The following is a 5274-nucleotide window of genomic DNA, read 5'->3' as shown; positions in this document are numbered from 1 at the left end:
GAAGGGGTAAGTGGGGAGATTGCCAAAAGGAGGATTAGCTGATGGATGTCTTGAGCTGCAAGGGTGTCTCATACGGATTTGTGCAGGATTTTCACCTCAGCAGTCCTGGCTGGAACTCCAATTCTACTGTACCAAGACACTCTCCTTGCAGGCCCGCTCCGCCTCTAGCAGCAGTGAGGCCCTGGCTGAGGGCTGGTTGCTAGCTGTCATTCTCAGCTCCCTTGTGAAGGAAAGGTACACAGCATCCAAAGAAAACCTAGCCCCAGCCTGTGAAAAACTTACCTGTTGTACTCCTAGGGAAGTGGCAGCTTTGTCCAGAGACAGGATTGATTCAGGTGGGACTCCCAACTTGGCTACTCAGTGATACGATGCTCCGGGCCATTATTTTCCTTTCTACAGTAGGGATTACCATATGCTCCTCTCTGCACTGCACCCTTTGAGACATATGAATGAAAGTGCTGTAAGTTGCTTTCTGCTTTTAGGCCTAACCTTAAGTAAAGACATTTACAAGGCACAGTTCCAATACATATTCCTAGACTATGTTTCTCGCTATTCCCCAGTCAGAAGGAGTAGCACAATCCCTGTTTTTCTCCTGTCTATGACTGCCTCCTCCTTACTCATCACCTTTGTCTTGATCTTTGATTTCTGCCACTGTGCTTCTATGGACACACCAGGCTATTTGCATGCACTCATTGTTATGGGACAGAAAGGAAGGACACAATCTGCAAAGGCAGGTTAGACCTACTTCTACATTCTCTAGTCATGTGAGAATTTTCATTTTGAGAGAACAATTTTCTAACCTTCATGGTGCAGTTAAGCCTTAAAGGGTGTTAATGACAAACACAAGATTATTATTCTGTCAAATGTTATTATTTGAAAGCCATTCTCAGAATGAGGTGTTTGAGGACGAAAATATTCCAGCCTGTCAAGTCTCCTGCTTTCTATGTCAAACATCCCGCTCCTTGCCCACCACCACCTTTGCAACTCACACATGCCCAGCATGAGGCCACAGCTTCTTTCTGACTCCTGATCCCAGGTGCTAGATGCTGCTCTGTCCACTTTTGTCTGACAAGCAGGGCACAAAGCTGGAGGTGAGTGAGGCACTCTATGCTGCTCTCTGTGTGCTGCTAGCTGCCCTAGCACTTCTTTATCACACAGGATTACAAACCCACCCATGGGTGGGTGTCCACTCTTCTGTCACAGGACTCAGTGGAGCAGGGTATAAGACTGCTTGTAATCTTATTGTTAAGAGGTTCCCTTGGGTTGTTTTTAGCAGAAATTTGAGTTGCTTGTTTTCCAGCAGAGGATCAGTTACAAAAACAACACCAAGCAGAAAGGCTTTTTTGAGAGCAAGGGCTCTGTTTACCGTGTTACTTTCAGGGAAAGTTATTTGGAAGGAGGGAGGAAGTAGTTAAATCCTTGTTTATCATGCTGGAAACCCAAATCCCCTCAGTTTACACAAATAAGAGAGAGAATGGCTCAGCGGTATGAGCACATGGCTGTGACTGAGGAGAGCTGGGTTCTGTTCCTTGCTCTAACACATACAAGTCTCTAAGGCCCCTCTTCCCTCAAGGTGAGATTCAGCTCATTTAACATTAGGTATATGGTCCCAGCTGATGACCAAATCACTAACCAGCAGAGAGACAGGATATTTCTAATGGCAATTTGTCCACTAGCATTGGATGGACTGAAAAGTCTTGCAGAGGTACTGGCCTCGCTTCCCTGATTATTAGGCAGTTGTAATAACCAGTTGGACTAAACAGCTGAAGTAAAATGACATGAATGTAACTGCTTTCTGGAGTTCCCATACATGCAATGAAACTAACTATTCCTTCCCCACCTGACAGCGAGGTGGAAAGGATCAATGTACTAATTATTATAACATGTTCTGATGCTGAGGTGTTGGAGGCCATAAAAGCCTGACTATAAGTAGATCTGTCTACCTGAGAAGGCAGTGACGGAAAGTAGTCCACCAGTTGCTAGATCCTTTCTGTTCAGTATGTGCACCTGTCCTGGCTGTCGCATGGCTGTTTTGGATCACCACAATGATGTGCCCAGCCACCTTTTGTGAGGTGCTATTTCTCTCCTTGCTGTACAGAATGCGGTCTGCTGGGGGAGACAGGACAAAGCTGCCTGTGCTGAAAGAGCCCAGAAAAAGAGGTAATTAGTTACTGATCTTAGCAATGTTAGGGCAAAGGCAGGGTTTGCTCTGCCCATTGAAATTAGAATTATTGCATGCTGCAAATGGAAGGTGCTATCAGACATCAGTTTGGGGATCTGCAAGATCTAGGAGAACAGAAAGAGACTGAATCCTACCTGATCAGTGAAATGACTTAGTGTAGGGTGAGAAACTACTCACTGGCTCACAGTCCCTCTACCTTGGCATCTAGACAGCTAGGGATGATAGCTAGCCTGATAGCAGGCAGGGAGCAAGTCAGATAGCAGAGCGGCTCTACAGGCACTGTCCAAACGGGAGTCTCTTCGATGGCCTATATTTTGCCTTTGGTAAGTGGTCAGGGCTGCCTCTCTCACCAAATCAAGGCAGCCCAAATATGGTTCCTCTGGGAACGTTAATGTTTTACTGAATCACTTAGTTTCCCTTGATGACTGCTGCTTCAGAGTCTCAGCTCCTGGATCCTGGTGGGGATTTTGTTGATGGGGGTTTATTGACTTCTTGTTACCTTGAAGTTACTGCAGTGGTGGGAGTCACAGGTAACTCCTGGAGTCTGTTTATTTTATGGGTTGGATTTTTAAGAGTTTGCCAATGGTACCCTGATTTTAGGAGAAGCCACTTGTTTATTTAGCAATGCACACATGTACTGATCCATAAATAAAACTAGTGTGTTATTTAATAAGACCCAACAGGTCAGCCCTGGCTTATTGGTAAACTGATCAATCCAGGGTGCAAAAGTATCCCTCAGGAAACTCATCATGTCTATCGGGGTGGGGGTGAGGGGGTACAAGCCAAACATAAGTAATAATTCTCTACTCCACTGAGTTTTCAGGAGTATCTGTGACTGTACCTTCTGAAAGGAAAATACTAAAAGGTCCAAGATGGAGTAATTTCCAACAACCTTCACTTTGGTCCTCGGTAGAGGCTTTCAGAGTTGTAAGATTTTTACAGCTGGGGCCGCAGATTCAAGTTCTGCATCTGTGGGAGAAAGAAGACTTGAATGCACTGGAGACTGGTCTTACAGTGGGGTCCATGAATTCCCATACACTTGAGCTGGAATTCATCTCACCTCACTTAAACACCTAAGAATCACTTGTATGAACCTAAGGCAGTCCTGTAGGCTCCTTGGACAGTTGAGTATATTGGATAACCACCACAGGGGAGAAGAAGCTTTCTGGAAGGAGCTGACCTCTCCCCAGTGACAATCATGGGAAATCTTGACAATTACCTTAACCTCAGACAAGTATCTCTTAGATGTCCAAATTAGGTGAGCAGCATCTCACGCCTGGTGGGCCCTGTGATTAAGGGCAGCCATAGAGAAGGGAGCCACAAGGTCATTAGGTCATCTTAGCTGATCCTATGTACCACATTACAAAATCCTCACATCACTGAGAGGCTTAAGATACAAGCAACATAATTCAAAGAGGCTGGGGCAGATCTGAGTGGGTTTTACAAGTGAGACATGCCAGGTGTCACCCAAGGGATCCTGCCATGGACTCCTGGGATGGAGCCAAGTTGAGCAGATGACATCCAATGCTGATCCAGCAACAGTTGCCTTGGCAAATGGTGCTGGACCATTTCTTTGTGTGGCTGGGGATCCACATTACATAGCAGCTCCTGTTCCACTGCAGCAGATGCCTTGTGAGAAGCTGGCAAGCCACACATATTCCAAGGACTACAGGTCACCTTGGCTAATACAAATTGGATATATACCACATGTATGCGTATACATGTGTAGAACTGTTAACTGTGTGTGTACACACACAGAATAATCTTCCAAACAAAGATTTGGAAGCTAGATCTGTGATTTTTTACTTTCTGGAGTTGAAAATGCTCTATGTTTGTTACTCTTATTGGAGGAGTGTGGGAGGATTTCCATGCTGGGGTATTGCCCCAGCACCAGTGGCAGCAGGAACCGAAGCTGCTCCCAGCATACCACTGCTGCATACCACTTTGTAGAGGCTCAACAGCACTTGTGGCATGTGTGCCACTGTTTGGGAATCTCTGCTACAGGTCTGGAAGAGACAATCTCTGAATCAGGATTTTACATTCACAGGGCATTGTCAGAGGTTAGGGAGAGGGGAACAATCAGGCATAAAGTACCTACAGATCAGTTCAAGTCACTGTAAAGTGGTACAGTTGAACAGAACTTTCAGAAGCACTTTGCTATTGCTTGGATCTTTAATACATCTATCCAGAACAGGATGAATGCATGGGCCAGCCATGAATGTCTTCTGCATGGGCCAGTTTTTCTCCACTGACTGCAAAGAGAGCCTAGACAATTATCTTAGATATCTTTAGGTGTCTCAAATCAACTGAGATTATTTGTACCTAAGATGCCTACATCTCCCTGAGGGGTTTTCAAAGACATGCTGATGCTGAACTTTGAATTGGCCAAATGCTTTAGAAATCCCTCTAGATGCCTACCTCCACCGACAGGCACTTAAATGGTCTCTTAGACAATTCTGAAAATGTAGTCTTGTTTGAAGCTAGGTTCCTACAAGCCAAATCTTCAGAGACTTACAGGCATTAAAAGACACCAGTAGGTATCTGCTAAGCCACAGTGCACTCACAGGACTTCTGCATCTTCAAATGCCTCTAAAAACCTTAGTCTCAGGAGCCTGAAAATACCACAACAGGTTGAAATGGCTGCGAATTCAACACTTTTGCAAGAGAGAAACAGGGAAAAGTCTTTCCACCAATCTTCTGTCTTTTTTTTTTGCGGCAGGCATACACCAGGTTGTTCTTCCAGTGCTCTGAAAGGAACAGAAGCTGTTTATGTTCATGAGCACAATGTTCAGCATGAGCCCTCTCTTTGCAGGACATACCAGGTTGGCCTAATAAGCAGGCTAACCACAACCACGCTGTTTCAATCTCCTCCAAGCATAACCAGAATAAGTTTATGTCTGCCTGCAAAACACTGTAGTTCCTGTAGTGGCCTGATTTGTGAAGGTGTTGATCACTCACAGCTACCACCTAGGTAAAGCTGTAATGTGGCCTAGATCACCTTTCTGTGCCTCAGTTTCCTTATCCCAAACACAATGATAACGCATGCTTCAAGGTCTAGGGATATATAGTGTCATACAAATATTGTTATTTAT

Source organism: Egretta garzetta, unplaced genomic scaffold (assembly GCF_000687185.1).
Source record: "Egretta garzetta isolate BGI_Z169 unplaced genomic scaffold, ASM68718v1 scaffold598, whole genome shotgun sequence".
NCBI classification, from domain to species: domain Eukaryota; kingdom Metazoa; phylum Chordata; class Aves; order Pelecaniformes; family Ardeidae; genus Egretta; species Egretta garzetta.
Note: the sequence above shows the minus strand (reverse complement) of the source record.